This window comes from Oncorhynchus clarkii, chromosome 32 (genome assembly GCF_045791955.1).
Source record: "Oncorhynchus clarkii lewisi isolate Uvic-CL-2024 chromosome 32, UVic_Ocla_1.0, whole genome shotgun sequence".
NCBI classification, from domain to species: domain Eukaryota; kingdom Metazoa; phylum Chordata; class Actinopteri; order Salmoniformes; family Salmonidae; genus Oncorhynchus; species Oncorhynchus clarkii.
In genome coordinates, this window is record NC_092178.1 from 9,047,284 (window position 1) to 9,065,680 (window position 18,397).

General features: G+C 44.5%; 1 protein-coding gene across 3 annotated transcripts in view; it reads right to left on the reverse strand.

Annotated features, from left to right (window-relative positions):
* LOC139391884 (proto-oncogene tyrosine-protein kinase Yrk-like) overlaps positions 1–9,856 on the reverse strand; it is a 58,453-nt gene extending 48,597 nt beyond the window's left edge. For all 3 annotated transcript variants that reach the window (XM_071139500.1, XM_071139502.1, XM_071139501.1), the window contains exon 1: positions 9,718–9,856. The gene's annotated coding sequence lies outside the window, so the exon portion shown is untranslated. The remainder of the gene's footprint in view (positions 1–9,717) is intronic.
* Positions 9,857–18,397: the final 8,541 nt, after the last annotated feature.

Genomic DNA, 18,397 nt, shown 5'->3' on the forward strand with positions numbered 1-18,397 from the left:
TGGTGACCAGTGTCCAAAACACAACGAAGGCTGGTGACCAGTGTCCAAAACACAACGAAGGCTGGTGACCAGTGTCCAAAACACAACGAAGGCTGGTGACCAGTGTCCAAAACACAACGAAGGCTGGTGACCAGTGTCCAAAACACAATGAAGGCTGGTGATCAGTGTCCAAAACACAACGAAGGCTGGTGACCAGTGTCCAAAACACAACGAAGGCTGGTGACCAGTGTCCAAAACATAACGAAGGCTGGTGACCCGTGTCCAAAACATAACGAAGGCTGGTGACCAGTGTCCAAAACACAATGAAGGCTGGTGATCAGTGTCCAAAACACAACGAAGGCTGGTGACCAGTGTCCAAAACACAACGAAGGCTGGTGACCAGTGTCCAAAACATAACGAAGGCTGGTGACCCGTGTCCAAAACATAACGAAGGCTGGTGACCAGTGTCCAAAACACAACGAAGGCTGGTGACCAGTGTCCAAAACACAACTAAGGCTGGTGACCAGTGTCCAAAACACAACGAAGGCTGGTGACCAGTGTCCAAAACATAACGAAGGCTGGTGACCAGTGTCCAAAACACAACGAAGGCTGGTGACCAGTGTCCAAAACCCAACGAAGGCTGGTGACCAGTGTCCAAAACACAACGAAGGCTGGTGACCAGTGTCCAAAACACAACGAAGGCTGGTGACCAGTGTCCAAAACCCAACGAAGGCTGGTGACCAGTGTCCAAAACACAACGAAGGCTGGTGACCAGTGTCCAAAACCCAACGAAGGCTGGTGACCAGTGTCCAAAACACAACAAAGGCTGGTGACCAGTGTCCAAAACCCAACGAAGGCTGGTGACCAGTGTCCAAAATACAACGAAGGCTGGTGACCAGACTAACCAACAGGTTGAGAACTGACGAAAAAAAGTGAGAGATGACTGTCTGATGGGCTTGTAAGCAACAGACCAGAATATGCTAGCCCACAGACCTGCCATTGAGAATGGTTACATCTCCCTGATACAGGCCTGGGTGTCTGGTTTGAGAGAGTGTGTACATCTGTGTGAAACTGTGTGTGTCTGGTGTGAGTGTTGTGGTTCTCAGAAGTGCTGTCAGTTTAAATAAGGCCTGTTTATGACAGAGTAAATTTAACAGCAGCTATCCTTCTGCTCTACCCTAACAAGATATATTAACACTCTCACTCTCTCTCTCTGTTTTTTTCTCTCTCTCTCTGTTTTTTTTCTCTCTCTGTGTTTTTTTTCTCTCTCTGTGTTTTTTCTCTCTCTCTCTCTCTCTCTCTCTCTCTCTCTCTCTCTCTCTCTCTCTCTCTCTGTTCTCTCTCTCTCTCTCTCTCTCTCTCTCTGTTTTCTCTCTCTCTCTGTTTTTTTCTCTCTCTCATGGGTGAAACCCTTTACTAAACTTAGATTTGCATAGATTATTAAAAAAGAAGCGACACTGTATCAAAATAGTGTTTTGGAGATAATGCCATGCTTGTACACTCATCCCCTCTACAGGGGTGGAAGCCAACCCTCCTGCAGGAAAGCTACTGGGTGTGAAGGCTTTTGCTTCAGCCATACTGTAATCAGTGGTGTAAATTACTTAAGTAAAATTATTTAAAGTACTAATTAAGCAGTTTTTTGGGGGTATCTGTACATTACTTTACTATTTATATTTTTGACAACTTTTACTTATACTTCACTACATTCCTAAAGAAAATATTGTACTTTTTACAACATACATTTTCCCTGACAAACCAAAGTACTCATAACATTTTGAATAATTCACACTTATCAAGAGAGCACGTGGTCATCCCCTTGGGGCGGCAGCGTAGCCTAGTGGTTAGAGCGTTGGACTAGTAATCGGAAGGTTGCAAGTTTACATCCCTGAGATGACAATTTTTTTGAATTTGTTCTTAACTGACTTGCCTAGTTAAATAAAGGTAAAATAAATTTTAAAAAATAAAATCCCTACTGCCTGTGAACTGGCAGACTCACGAAACACAAATGTATCTTTTGTAAATATTGTCTGAGTGTTGGGAGTGTGCCTCCGGCTATCCGTTCATTTTAAAAACAAGAAAAAACAGTGGTGGAACAATACCCAGCACACCCAGCATCTCTCAAGAAGGAGGGTTGGCCACCTCTGATCGATCTACAGGCGGTAACTCTCTTTCTACTCAAATGGTTACAAGAGGTTTAGTGGTTCAATTCCAACTCAGGCTTTTCCCACCTAAATTTCCTATCTAATGGACATGGTGCGATTTTTCAAAAATAAAACATTTACTCTGGACTGAAAACGCATGGCAGACACACACACACTACCCTCAATCATCACACTCACAGACATCCAAACACACCATTTCCTGCGCCATCTCCTACAGATAAACAGCTCCCAGCAGGGAATTCACAGTAGGAACAGCACAGTAGGAACAACACAGTAGGAACAACAACAGCTATGTGGAGTAAGTTTGGGTTGGTATACAGAATCCTTTCTCTCTCTCATTCTGGCCTAGTTACAGAATCCTCTCTCTCTCTCTCATTCTGGCCTAGTTACAGAATCCTCTCTCTCTCTCATTCTGGCATAGCTATAAAATCCTTTCTCTCTCTCATTCTGGCCTAGTTACAGAATCCTCTCTCTCTCTCATTCTGGCCTAGTTACAGAATCCTTTCTCTCTCTCAATCTGGCCTAGTTACAGAATCCTTTCTCTCTCTCCTTCTGGCCTAGTTACAGAATCATTTATCTCTCTCATTCTGGCCTAGTTACAGAATCCTCTCTCTTTCATTCTGGTCTAGTTACAGAATCCTTTTGCTCATTCTGGCCTAGTTACAGAATCCTTTCTCTCTCTCTCTCATTCTGGCCTAGTTACAGAATCCTTTCTCTCTCTCATTCTGGCCTAGTTACAGAATCCTTTCTCTCTCTCATTCTGGCCTAGTTACATAATACTCTCTCTCTCTCTCATTCTGGCTTAGTTACAGAATCCTTTCTCTCTCTCATTCTGGCCTAGTTACAGAACCCACTCTCTCTCTCATTCTGGCCTTGTTAAAGAATCCTTTCTCTCTCTCATTCTGGCCTAGTTACAGAATCCTCTCTCTCTCTCATTCTGGCCTAGTTACAGAATCCTTTCTCTCTCTCCTTCTGGCCTAGTTACAGAATCATTTCTCTCTCTCATTCTGGCCTAGTTACAGAATACTCTCTCTTTCATTCTGGCCTAGTTACAGAATCCTTTCTCTCATTCTGGCCTAATTACAGAATCCTTTCTCTCTCTCTCATTCTGGCCTAGTTACAGAATCCTTTCTCGCTCTCATTCTGGCCTAGTTACAGAATCCTTTCGCTCTCTCATTCTGGCCTAGTTACAGAATCATCTCTCTCTCTCTCATTCTGGCTTAGTTACAGAATCCTTTCTCTCTCTCATTCTGGCCTAGTTACAGAACCCTTTCTCTCTCTCATTCTGGCCTAGTTAAAGAATCCTTTCTCTCTCTCATTCTGGCCTAGTTACAGAATCCTCTCTCTCTCTCATTCTGGCCTAGTTACAGAATCCTTTCTCTCTCTCATTCTGGCCTAGTTACAGAATAATTTCTCTCTCTCATTCTGGCCTAGTTACAGAATCCTTTCTCTCTCTCATTCTGGCCTAGTTACAGAATAATTTCTCTATCTCATTCTGGTCTAGTTACAGAATCCTTTCTCTCTCTCATTCTGGCCTAGTTACAGAATCCTCTCTCTCTCTCTCATTCTGGCTTAGTTACAGAATCCTTTCTCTCTCTCATTCTGGCCTAGTTACAGAACCCTTTCTCTCTCTCATTCTGGCCTAGTTAAAGAATCCTTTCTCTCTCTCATTCTGGCCTAGTTACAGAATCCCCTCTCTCTCTCATTCTGGCCTAGTTACAGAATCCTTTCTCTCTCTCATTCTGGCCTAGTTACAGAATCATTTCTCTCTCTCAATCTGGCCTAGTTACAGAATCCTTTCTCTCTCTCCTTCTGGCCTAGTTACAGAATCATTTCTCTCTCTCATTCTGGCCTAGTTACAGAATCCTCTCTCTTTCATTCTGGCCTAGTTACAGAATCCTTTCTCTCATTCTGGCCTAGTTACAGAATCCTTTCTCTCTCTCTCATTCTGGCCTAGTTACAGAATCCTCTCTCTTTCATTCTGGTCTAGTTACAGAATCCTTTCGCTCATTCTGGCCTAGTTACAGAATTCTTTCTCTCTCTCTCATTCTGGCCTAGTTACAGAATCCTTTCTCTCTCTCATTCTGGCCTAGTTACATAATCCTTTCTCTCTCTCATTCTGGCCTAGTTACAGAATACTCTCTCTCTCTCTCATTCTGGCTTAGTTACAGAATCCTTTCTCTCTCTCATTCTGGCCTAGTTACAGAACCCGCTCTCTCTCTCATTCTGGCCTTGTTAAAGAATCCTTTCTCTCTCTCATTCTGGCCTAGTTACAGAATCCTCTCTCTCTCTCATTCTGGCCTAGTTACAGAATCCTTTCTCTCTCTCCTTCTGGCCTAGTTACAGAATCATTTCTCTCTCTCATTCTGGCCTAGTTACAGAATACTCTCTCTTTCATTCTGGCCTAGTTACAGAATCCTTTCTCTCATTCTGGCCTAATTACAGAATCCTTTCTCTCTCTCTCATTCTGGCCTAGTTACAGAATCCTTTCTCGCTCTCATTCTGGCCTAGTTACAGAATCCTTTCTCTCTCTCATTCTGGCCTAGTTACAGAATCATCTCTCTCTCTCTCATTCTGGCTTAGTTACAGAATCCTTTCTCTCTCTCATTCTGGCCTAGTTACAGAACCCTTTCTCTCTCTCATTCTGGCTTAGTTAAAGAATCCTTTCTCTCTCTCATTCTGGCCTAGTTACAGAATCCTTTCTCTCTCTCATTCTGGCCTAGTTACATAATCCTCTCTCTCTCTCTCATTCTGGCTTAGTTACAGAATCCTTTCTCTCTCTCATTCTGGCCTAGTTACAGAACCCTTTCTCTCTCTCATTCTGGCCTAGTTAAAGAATCCTTTCTCTCTCTCTCATTCTGGCCTAGTTACAGAATCCTCTCTCTCTCTCATTCTGGCCTAGTTACAGAATCCCTTCTCTCTCTCATTCTGGCCTAGTTACAGAATTATTTCTCTCTCTCAATCTGGCCTAGTTACAGAATCCTTTCTCTCTCTCCTTCTGGCCTAGTTACAGAATCATTTCTCTCTCTCATTCTGGCCTAGTTACAGAATCCTCTCTCTTTCATTCTGGCCTAGTTACAGAATCCTTTCTCTCATTCTGGCCTAGTTACAGAATCCTTTCTCTCTCTCTCATTCTGGCCTAGTTACAGAACCATTTCTCTCTCTCATTCTGGCCTAGTTAAAGAATCCTTTCTCTCTCTCATTCTGGCCTAGTTACAGAATCCTCTCTCTCTCTCATTCTGGCCTAGTTACAGAATCCTTTCTCTCTCTCATTCTGGCCTAGTTACAGAATAATTTATCTCTCTCATTCTGGCCTAGTTACAGAATCCTCTCTCTCTCTCATTCTGGCCTAGTTACAGAATCCTTTCTCTCTCTCATTCTGGCCTAGTTACAGAATAATTTCTCTCTCTCATTCTGGCCTAGTTACATAATCCTTTCTCTCTCTCATTCTGGCCTAGTTACATAATCCTTTCCCTCTTTCATTCTGGCCTAGTTACAGAATCCTTTATCTCTCTCATTCTGGCCTAGTTACAGAATCCTCTCTCTCTCTCATTCTGGCCTAGTTACAGAATCCTCTCTCTCTCATTCTGGCCTAGTTACAGAATCCCTTCTCTCTCTCATTCTGGCCTAGTTACAGAATCCTCTCTCTCTTATTCTGGCCTAGTTACAGAATCCTTTCTCTCTCTCATTCTGGCCTAGTTGCAGAATCCTCTCTCTCTCTCATTCTGGCCTAGTTACAGAATCCTCTCTCTCTCTCATTCTGGCCTAGTTACAGAATCCTTTCCCTCTTTCATTCTGGCCTAGTTACAGAATCCTCTCTCTCTCATTCTGGCCTAGTTACAGAATCCCCCCTCTCTCTCTCTCTCTCTCTCTCTCTCAAATTACCTGGTTTCAGTGCCTGTGAGGGTTTCTCTGGGCTTGACTACAGGCCAACAGACAATCTTCCTGCGCTTCTCACACTCACTTTGTTTGAAAAAATAACTGTCATTTAACCAAACCAAAAAAAAAGTTTGTGTAATTGTGCTGGTTTTGTTTTTGCTGAGTGAGTGTGTTGAGTAACTTCAGATTATTATTATTTTTTTTTTTGGGGGGGGGGGTGTTGGCCAGTGGAGCATGAGGGGCTGTGCTTACAGTTCACACTGAGCCTGTTAAATCAGTTATTTTGAAATCAAATTACAGAGCAATAATGGAACACTAGATTAGGAGAAAATAACGGTGGTGAATCAAAGGCTGCATCTGACATCATGACAGTGTAGCCTATTCCTTATATATGCCTAGTGTACTCTAGGCCTACTAGGATATTTTTGTTCAGAGACATATAGCGAGGGGCAATACATAAGAAGGAATCCTTGGTGCTACGTAGGGAGGGATTCTACATAAGAAGGGATGCTACATAGGGAGGGATGCTACATAAGGAGGGAGGGTACAAAGGGAGGGACACTACATAGAGAGGGACACTACATAGAGAGGGAAGCTACATAAGGAGGGATGCTACATTGGGAGGGATGCTACATAGGGAGGGATGCTACATAGAGAGGTACACTACATAGAGAGGGACACTACATAAAGAGGGACAATACATAAGGGATGCTACATAGGGAGGGATGCTACATAGGGAGGGACGCTACATAGAGAGGGATGCTACATAAGGAGGGATGCTACATAGGGATGCTCCATAGGGAGAGATGGGGATGCTACATAGGGAGGGATGCTACATAAGTAGGGATGCTACATAGAGAGAGATGCTACATAGGGATGGATGCTACATAGGGATGCTATATAGGGAGGGATGCTACATAGGGATAAATGCTACATAGGGAGAGATGCTACATAGGGAGGGATGCTACATAGGGAGGGATGCTACATAGGTAGGGATGCTACATAGGTAGGGATGCTGCATAGGGAGGGATGCTACATAGGGAGGGATGCTACATAGGGAGGGCAAAAAGTACAACAGTAGAGGAATATGGCTGTGGTCAAAAGTAGCCTAGTGTGGCCTCCGGGGTGGAGCATCCCTACTTATGTAGCATCCCTCTCTATGTAGCATCCCCATCGCTCCCTATGGAGCATCTCTATGTAGCATCCCTATTTATGTAGCATCCCTCCCTATGTAGCATCCCCATCTCTCCCTACGGAGCATCTCTATGTAGCATCCCTATTTATGTAGCATCCCTCCCTATGTAGCATCCCCATCTCTCCCTACGGAGCATCTCTATGTAGCATCCCTATTTATGTAGCATCCCACCCTATGTAGCATCCCCATCTCTCCCTATGGAGCATCTCTATGTAGCATTCCTCCTTATGTAGCATCCCTCTCTATGTAGCTTTATTCCCTCTCTATGTACCCAGAGATTCTGGGTTCGAGCCCAGCTGCAGCTGGCCGTGACCGGGAGGCCTATGGGGCAGTGCACAATTGGCCCAGTGTCATCTGGGTTAGGGAGGGTTTGGCCGGCAGAGATATCATTGTCTCATCACGCACTAGCGACTCCTGTGGGCCGGGCGCAGTGCACGCTGACCAGGTCGCCAGGTGTACGGTGTTTCCTCCGACACATTGGTGCGGCTGGCTTCCTGGTTGGATGGGCGTTGTGTTAAGAAGCAGTGCGCCTTGGTTGGATTGTGTTTAGGAGGACGCATGGCTATCGACCTTCGCCTCTCCCGAGTCCGTATGGGAGTTGCAGCGATGAGACAAGATAGTAACTACTGCCAATTGGATACCACGAAATTGGGGAGAAAAAAGGGGGTAAAATCATTTTAAAAGTAGCCTAATGCATTATAAGGGAAATAAGATACGGCCTGACACTTTTCTGTTTTCTGAACTTTTCCATCTCTCCCTCACCCTTCATCACTCACTCTCTCTTTTTGTACCCCACCCAACCTACCCCTGTACCTCTCACACAGTGGAGGCTCCACAGAGGAGGAAGGGCCGACCATCCTCCTCAGCAAATGTTATTCAAATTAAAATTGTAAAACATTTAAAAAGTTATAATTTTAGGATAAAACTATACCAAATATATTCACGTCACCAAATAATTGATTAAAACACACTGTTTTGCAAAGAAGGTCTACAGTACTCTGTGAGGTAGCACCATGGTGTAGCTGGAGGACAGCTAGCTTCCGTCCTCCTCTGGGTACATTGACTTCAATACAAAACCTAGGAGGTTCATTGTTCTCACCCACCTTCCATAGACTTACACAGTAATTAGGAAAACTTCCAGAGGATGTCCTCCAACCTATGAGAGCTCTTGTAGCATGAACTGACATGTTGTCCACCCAATCAAAGGATCAGAGAATGAATCAAGTGCTGAAAGCATAAGCTACAGCTAGCTAGCACTGCTGTGCATAACATGATGAATCTAGTACTGAAAGCATAAGCTACAGCTAGCTAGCACTGCAGTGCATGAAATATGTTGAGTAGTTGACTCAAAGACAATAGTTGAAAAGTTTTTAACAAATTAATTTCTTACAAAATGAAGGAGAAGCAAGAGAGAGATAGAGCGAGATTGTCACTATAGAGCGAGATTGTTAACTATAATGTTACTGCGTGATTGAATTTGTCCAATAGAAAACTCTTGTTTGCAACACCCTATATCAGCTAGATGCAAGCAAGCTTGTGTGCAATGCTGTATTGAATGTCACTGTCTGTCACATCAAGTTTTTCTCTCGACCTGAGTGCACCTACGTTGCAAACTTAATTCATAGGCTAGGTTGTAGCAACCTCATAGCAACCTCATGATGGGTATAGGGAAAATGTTAGTATCATGTAGTAGGCTAAACCTATTGATGTTACATTGAGCTGGGTGAATGGAATATGAATTAGTCATCCAACATGCTGTAGTAGAAATAAGGCCATGCTCATGAAAAAAATGATTGTCCTCCCTCATCTTAAAACGGCACCGACCGCCACTGCTCTCACACCCCCCTCCCCCTTCTCTCTCTCTTTCCCTGCCCTCTCTCTCTCTTTCCCTGCCCTCTCTCTCTCTTTCCCTGCCCTCTCTCTCTCTCTTTCCCTGCCCTCTCTCTCTCTTTCCCTGCCCTCTCTCTCTCTTTCCCTGCCCTCTCTCTCTCTTTCCCTGCCCTCTCTCTCTCTTTCCCTGCCCTCTCTCTCTCTTTCCCTGCCCTCTCTCTCTCTATCCCTGCCCTCTCTCTCTCTTTCCCTGCCCTCTCTCTCTCTCTTTCCCTGCCCTCTCTTTTCTCTGTGTATCCCCACTATTCTTCTATTTCGTTACATTGAAGGTTATGCTTTGAGATTTTAAAAAATGGGCTCCTAGACTGCTCACTTCTCAGTATCCTAACACTACTGCTCCACTCACACCCTGCTGTGTTTCCTGTTAACCAGGAGAGAGAGAGAGAGAGAGACAGAGAGACAGAGAGAGAGAGAGAGAGAGAGAGGGGACCTGTGCCCTCAGAAATAGGGGGAAACAGCCAAAACAATATACATTTACATTGCTACACACGGACATTTGAACTTTACCCTAGATACACTTACATATACTGAGTATATAGTTTAGGCTACAGAGGTTTACACTCAGTCTCACAAAGCTAAATAAGAGTCGCAAACATACACCGACTGACTCACCGGAGAGCACGAAGGGTCGTCAGTTATTCGCGCGGGCTGGCGGAGAGAGGTGTGAACAGCAACAGGGAGTTCCAGGCGCACGGGACAGAACGGGATGAGACCGTGGCTCGCGGAGCGCTCCTCTAGAGGGGATGTGAACGTGAGGCGCTCTCTTTGTCCGGAAGGGTTGGATTGACTGACACGCGCACTGACTGACGTCCACTCCGAAGCGCGCACCCTGGATGTGCTTGTGTTTTAACCGGAAAAATAGAAATCTGGTTTACGTGATTCATGTAGAAATTGTTCAAACGCAAAGTCCGGTGATTTGACAAAACCGCTGAGCCCGGGAATAGAACCGCTGGGCCTGTCCCAACCAGGTAGTCCCTTCCTACTATCCTGCTAGAGAGACACATATGTTTCCCATGCAAATAAAGCCCTCGAGTTGATTAAATTGAATTGATATAGAGACACCCAGATAGACAGAGAGACACTCTCTCTCTCTCTCTCTCTCTCTCTCTGTCGGCATCTAGAGAGGTGTGCTACTGGAAGCGGATAAAGTGTGATCTCGCCTACAGTCTATAACTAACGAACGGGTTTTCAGCATAACATCAGTTTGTTCAAGGCTGGAGACATCATAGAGATAAAGAGTAATGACGTATTTTGTAGGCATTAACTCCGCCATGGTTCGTTGGCCAAAATCTACCGGAAAAATGAATGGCGTGTTTGTAGAGTCTGTGGTGAACATAATACGTTTTGTTCTATGAAGATAATCTTAATCGGCTTCAATTTTCAAAAATGTTTCATCGGCTTCAAAAAACTTCAATTTTTTTATTCAGAAAAATCTATGTAATGATGAAAAAATAAAGCGCATAAATGATTAATAATTCATTAGGGTAATGTTAACTGACTGCTATTATCTCGTAGAACAAAACGGATAAGAGCTCCTAAACCTGTGTTAACCTCCGACTTTATTTTCCGACTTTATTTTCGTCATCCCGAGTGGTGCAGTGGTCTAAGCCAGTGCAAGAGGCGTCACTACAGTCCCTGTTCCGATTCCAGGCTGTATCACATCCGAATGTTATTGGGAGTCCCGTAGAGCAGCGCACAATTGGCCCATCGTCGACCGGGTTTGGCCGGAGTAGGCCATCATTGCAAATAATGATTTGTTCTTAACAGACTTGTCTAGTTAAATAAATGTTAAATGCATAGATATGTATTTTTTTCATTCCCAATTAATATTTCCCATGGGGATGGCTGAACGAACCAGAGGTAATATCTTTCCGGGTTTTAGGACTACAAACTGGCGAGCTTTGTTCTCTGTTGGGAACACGAGGTTATAATGATTTTAGAGTTCTATGAAACTCAGAAATTGATGGAGGAGCCAGTAAGAGAAGGGATGAGCTTCTTCTTTGTCTCCACGCGGTGGCCAGTTTGTGGAACTGCAGATGCGATTCACTATATATTCTACCTCCTGGTGATGTCATACGGAAACACAATGACAACTTTCACTGCTATGCGGAAGACACACAGCTGTACATTTCGTTGAAACATGGTTAAGCCCCCAATTGCCCACCCTGGAAGCATGTGTTTCAGACATAAGGAAGTGGATGTCGGCATATTTTTTACTTTTAAACTTTGACAAAAACAGAGATGCTAGTTTTTGTTCCCAAGAAACAAAGAGATCTGCTGTTGGATCTGACAATTAACCTTGATGGTTGTACAGTCGTCTCAAATAAAACTGCGAAGGACCTCGGCGTTACTCTGGACCCTGATCTCTCTTTTGAAGAACATATCAAGAATATTTAAAGGACAGATTTTTTTTCCATCTTCGTAACATTGCAAAAATCAGAAACTTTTTGTAAAAAATTATACATAAAAATATATCCACGCTTTTGTCACTGCTAGATTAGACTACTGCATTGCTTTACTTTCCGGCTACCCGCATAAAGCACTAAATAAACTTCAGTTAGTGCTAAACAATGGCTGCTAGAATCCTGACTAGAACCAAAACATTTGATCATATTACTCCAGTGCTAGGCTCTCTACACTGGCTTCCTGTTCAGGCTAGGGCTGATTTCATGGGCTAGGTCCTACGCATCTCTGTGAGGACAGACACTGTAGATGAGAAGCAAGTACAGAGAGTGAACATTAAATAAAACATGGACATGAAACAGAACACGAACAGCATCTGGACAGGGGAAACGTAATTGACAATATATTTATTATTTTATTTCACCTTTATTTAACCAGGTAGGCTAGTTGAGAACAAGTTCTCATTTACAATTGCGACCTGTCCAAGATAAAGCAAAGCAGTTCGACACATACAACAACACAGAGTTGCACATGGAGTAAAACAAACATACAGTCAATAATACAGTAGAAAAAATAAGTCTATATGTGATGTGAGCAAATGAGGTGAGATAAGGGAGGTAAAGGCAAAAAAAGCCCTTGGTGGCGAAGTAAACACAATATAGCAAGTAAAACACTGGAATGGTAGATTTGCAGTGGAAGAATGTGCAAAGTAGAAATAAAAATAATGGGGTGCAAAGGAACTAAATAAATAAATAAATACAGTAGGGAAAGAGGTAGTTGTTTGGGGTAAATTATAGATGGGCTGTGTACAGGTGCAGTAATCTGTGAGCTGTTCTGACAGCTGGTGCTTAAAGCTAGTGAGGGAGATAACTGTTTCCAGTTTCAGAGATTTTTGTAGTTCGTTCCAGTCATTGGCAGCAGAGAACTGGAAGGAGAGGAGGCCAAAAGAAGAATTGGTTTTGGGAGTGACCAGAGAGATATACCTGCTGGAGCGCGTGCTACAGGTGTGTGATGCTATGCTGACCAGCGAGCTGAGATAAGGGGGGACTTTACCTAGCAGGGTCTTGTAGATGACCTGGAGCCAGTGGGTTTGTCGATGAGTATGAAGCGAGGGCCAGCCAACGAGAGCATACAGGTCGCAGTGGTGGGTAGTACAGTGGGGCAAAAAAGTATTTAGTCAGCCACCAATTGTGCAAGTTCTCCCACTTAAAAAGATGAGAGAGGCCTGTCATTTTCATCATAGGTACACTTCAACTATGACAGACAAAATGAGAAAAAAAATCCAGAAAATCACATTGTAGGATATTTTATGAATTTATTTGCAAATTATGGTGGAAAATAAGTATTTGGTCAATAACAAAAGTTTATCTCAATACTTTGTTATATACCCTTTGTTGGCAATGACAGAGGTCAAATGTTTTCTGTAAGTCTTCACAAGGTTTTCACACACTGTTGCTGGTATTTTGGCCCATTCCTCCATGCAGATCTCCTCTAGAGCAGTGATGTTTTGTCTGTCATAGTTGAAGTGTACCTATGATGAAAATTACAGGCCTCTCTCATCTTTTTAAGTGGTAGAACCTGCACAATTGGTGGCTGACTAAATACTTTTTTGCCCCACTGTATATGGGGCTTTGGTGACAAAACGGATGGCACTGTGATAGACTGCATCCAATTTATTGAGTAGGGTATTGGAGGCTATTTTGTAAATGACATCGCCGAAGTCGAGGATTGGTAGGATGGTCAGTTTTACAAGGGTATGTTTGGCAGCATGAGTGAAGGATGCTTTGTTGCAAAATAGGAAGCCAATTCTAGATTTAAATTTGGATTGGAGATGTTTGATGTGAGTCTGGAAAGAGAGTTTACAGTCTAACCAGACACTTAGGTATTTGTAGTTGTCCACATATTCTAAGTCAGAACCGTCCAGAGTAGTGATGCTGGACGGGCGGGCAGGTGCAGACAGCGATCGGTTGAAGAGTATGCATTTAGTTTTACTTGTATTTAAGAGCAGTTGGAGGACACGGAAGAAGAGTTGTATGGCATCGTCTGGAGCTCGTCTGGAGGGTTGTTAACACAGTGTCCAAAGAAGGGCCAGAAGTATACAGAATGGTGTCGTCTGCATAGAGGTGGATCAGAGAATCACCAGCAGCAAGAGCAACATCATTGATGTATACAGAAAGAAAGTTGGCCTGAGAATTGAACCCTGTGGCACCCCATAGAGACTGCCAGAGTTCCAGACAACAGACCCTCCGATTTGACACACTGAACTCTGTCTGAGAAGTAGTTGGTGAACCAGGCGAGGCAATCATTTGAGAAACCAAGGCTGTTGAGTCTGCCGATAAGAATGTGGTGATTGACAGATTCGAAAACATTGGTCAGGTCGATGAATGCAGCTGCACAGTATTGTCTCTTATCGATGGTGGTTATGATATCGTTTAGGACCTTGAGCGTGGCTGAGGTGCACCCATGACCAGCTCGGAAAACCAGATTGCATAGCAGAGAAGGTACGGTGGGATTCGAAATGGTGTTGTTTGTTAACTTGGCTTTCGAAGACCTTAGAAAGGCATGGTAGGATAGATATAGGTCTGTGGCAATTTGGGTTGAGAGTGTCTCCCCCTTTGAAGAGGGGGGTGACTTGCAGCAGCTTTCCAATCTTTGGGGAGTTATATCTTGTCTATCAGCTTTCCAATTCCTTTGGCAGTTCTATCTTGTCAGAAAATTTTATAGTTAGGGATGGAAATTTCAGGGTTTTTGATGGGCCAGGATTCAGACACGGCCATACATGGACATCCGGGTTGGAGGGGGGGATAAAGCAGTGAATAAAACAAACTTAGGAAGGACGCTTCTAATGTTAACATGCATGAAACCATGGCTTTTACGGTTACAGAAGTCAACAAATGAGAGCGCCTGGGGAGTGGGAGCGGAGCTAGACACTGCAGGGCCTCGGTTAATCTCTACATCACCAGAGGAACAGAGTAGGAGTACGGCTAAAGGCTATAAGAACTGGTCGTCTAGTACATTCGGAATAGAGAGTAAAAGGAGCAGGTTTCTGGGCGCGGTAGAATAGATTCAAGGCATAATGTACAGACAAAGGTATGGTAGGATGTGAATACAGTGGAGGTAAACCTAGGCATTGAGTGACGATGAGAGAGATATTGTCTCTAGGAACATCATTTAAACCAGGTTAGGTCACTGCATGTGTGGGAGGTGGAACTAAAGGGTTGGCTAAGGCGTATTGTACAGGGCTAGAGGCTCTACAATGAAATAAGGCAATAATTACTAACCAAAACAGCAATGGACAAGGCATATTGACATTAGGGAGAGGCATGCGTAGCCGAGTAATCATTGGATCCAGTGAGTAGCTGGGCGAGCTGGAGACACGGTGATTCAGACAGCGAGCGGGCCGGGGCTAGCAAGCTAGCAGAAGGGCCTTAGAGGGACGTCAGTTGTAGGCGTCAGTTGGCGTCAGTTGTAGCCCCTTCGTGTGGTTACATCGGCAGATCAGTCGTGATGGATTAGTAGGGTTCCGAGTAGCAGAGGCGTCCAAGTCTAATTGGCAAAAATGGTATAGTGACCGAAGAAATTGACCGATTGATCTATTCAGCTAACAGTCCAATATGCTCCCGTACATCGGCAGATCAGTCGTGATGGATTAGCAGGGCTCCGTGTAGTGAAAGGGTTGAGGCCAGTTAGCAAAATAGGTGTAGTAGCCCCCCAAAAAATTGGCTGATGGACCTCTTCAGCTAACAGTCCAGTGTGCTCTCGACAGCTAGCGGGCCGCGGCTAGCAGGCTAGCAGATGGGCATTCAGGGGACGTCGGGTGGATTACGTCGGAGTCCAGTCGTGAAGGATAAGCAATAAAAGGGGTCCAGGCCAATTGGCAAAATAGGTATTGTAGCCCAAGGAGTGGCTGATGGACCTCTTCAGCTAGCCGGGAGATGGGCCTAGCATAGGCTAGCTGGACCTGCTGTTTTCGACTCTCTACCACACTTGCTGTCTCGACCGCTGAATGCTTGGCTATGAAAAGCCAACTGACATTTATTACTGAGGTACTGACCTGTTGCACCCTCTACAACCACTGTGATTATTATTATTTGACCCTGCTGGTCATCTATGAACGTTTGAACATCTTGGCCACATACTTTTATAATCTGCACCTGGCACAGAAGAGGACTGGCCACTCCTCAGAGCCTGGTTCCTCTCTAGGTTTCTTCCTAGGTTCGTGCCTTTCTATGGAGGTTTTCCTAGCCACCGTGCTTCTACACCTGCATTGTTTTCTGTTTGGGGTTTTAGGCTGGGTTTCTGTATAGCACTTTTTGTATAGAGCTTTATAAATACATTTGTGTGTGTGTGTGTGTGTGTGTGTGTGTGTGTGTGTGTGTGTGTGTGTGTGTGTGTGTGTGTGTGTGTGTGTAATGGCCAGATCAATTAATCCATCCATTAATCACATCCATTAATCACACTGCACAAACCAATTGTTCGTGTTTGTTAATGACTGTGAATCTCTGTGGGTCCCAGGCAGGTCAGGTAGAGGAGAGGAGGAAGTGGTGTCATCAGTGGAGCAGGTACCCCTTATCATGAATAGTCCCAACACGCCAGCCTCACCCTCCAAGCTACCTTCCTGAATCAAATCAAATCAAACTTTATTTGTCATATTCGCCGAATACAACAAGTGTAGACCTTACCCTGAAATGCTTTACAAGCCCTTAACCAGTTCAAGAAGAGTTAAGAAAACATTTACCAAATAATAAATAAAAATTAACACAATAACATAACAATAACGAGGCTATATACGGTGTGCAATTTAATAGTCTGGTGGCCATTTGACTAATTGTTCAGCAGTCTTATGGCTTGGGGGGTAGAAGCTGTTAAGGAGCCTTTTGGTCCTAGACTTGGCGCTCCAGTACCGTATGCCGTGCGGTAGCAGAGAAAACAGTCTATGACTTGGGTGAACTGGAGTCTCTGACAATTTTATGGGCTTTCCTCTGACACCGCCTATTATATAGGTCCTGGATTGCAGGAAGCTTGGCCCCGGTGATGTACTGGGCCGTACGCACTACACTCTGAAGCGCCTTGTGGTCAGATGCCACGCAGCTGCCATACCAGGCGTTGATGCAACCGGTCAGGATACTCTTGATGGTGCAGCTGTAGAAACGTTTGAGGATCTGGGGTCCCATGCCAAATATTTTCAGTCTCCTGAGAGGAAATAGATTTTGCCGTGCCCTCCTCACGACTGTCTTGGTGTGTTTGGACCATGATAGATCGTTGGTGATGTGGACACCAAGGAACTTGAAACTCTCGACCAGCTCCACTACAGCCCCGTCAATGTTAATGGGGGCCTGTTCGGTCCGCCTTTTCCTGTAGTCCACGATCAGCTCCGTTGTCTTGCTCACATTGAGGTTGTTGTCCTGGCACCACACTGCCAGTTCTCTGACCTCCTCCCTATAGGCTGTCTCATTGTTGTCGGTGATCAGGCCTACCACTGTTGTGTCATCAGCAAACTTCATGATGGTGTTGGAGTTGTGCCTGGCCACGCAGTCGTGGGTGAACAGGGAGTAAAGGAGGGGACACACCCCTAAGGGGCCCCAGTGTTGAGGATCAGTGTGGCAGATGTGTTGTTGCCTACCCTTACTACATGGGGGCGGCCCGTCAGGAAGTCCAGGATCCAATTGCAGAGGGAGGTGTTTAGTTCCTTAACTTAGTGATGAGCTTTGAGGGAACTATGGTGTTGAACGCTGAGCTGTAGTCAATAGTATTCTCACGTAGGTGTTCCTTTTGTCGGGATATGTACGTACGGTCACTGTGGGGACGAAGCCGTCGATGCACTTATTGATGAAGCCGATGACTGAGGTGGTGTACCTCTCAGTGCCATCGGATGAATCCCGGAACATATTCCAGTCTGTGCTAGCAAAACAGTCCTGTAGTTTAGCATCTGCATCATCTGACGACTTCCGTATTGAGCAAGTCACAGGTACTTCCTGCTTTTGTTTTTGCTTGTAAGCAGGAATCAGGAGGATACAATTATGGTCAGATTTGACAATGGAGGGCGAGGGAGAGGTGTGTACGTGTCTTTGTGTGTGGAGTAAAGGTTGAATAGAGTTTTTTTTCTCTGGTTGCACATGTGACATCTGGTACATTTTTTGTAAAACTGATTTGAGTTTGCCTGCATTAAATCCCCCCCAACCCTACTCATAACCCCCATCCAGTGTTAAACAAATCCAAATATAATTTCGATTTCAGATTCTTCAAAGTAGCCATGCTTTGCCTCGAAGCCAATCAGTTGTGTTGTGACAAGGTAGGGGTGGTATACAGAACAAAGCCCTATTTGGTAAAATACCAAGTCCATATCCTGTCATGAACAGCTCATATAAGCAAAGAGAAACAACAGTCCATCATTACTTTTAAGACATCAGTCAATGCGGAACATTTCAAGAACTTTGAAATTTTCTTCAATCCAGTCGCAACAACCATCAAGCGCTGTTGATGGTTAACTGTCTCTCATGGGGAACGCCACAGGAAAGGAATTACCCAGAGTGTCATGCCCTGATCAGTTTCACCTGTGATTGTCTCCACCCCCTCCAGGTGTCACTTATTTTCCCCAGTGTATTTATCCCTGTGTTTCCTGTCTCTCTGTGCCAGTTCGTCTTGTATGTTTCCAAGTCAACCAGTGTTTTTCCTGTTCTCCTGCTTTTTGCTATTCTCCTTTTTCTAGTCCTCCCGGTTTTGACCCTTGCCTGTTTCTGGACTCTGTACCCGCCTGCCTGACCAGTCTGCCTGCCCTGACCTTGAGCCTGTCTGCCACTCTGTACCTCCTGGACTCTGATCTGGGTTTAACCTTTTGCCTGTCCACATTCATTCTCTTGCCTACTCCTTTTGGATTAATAAACATTGT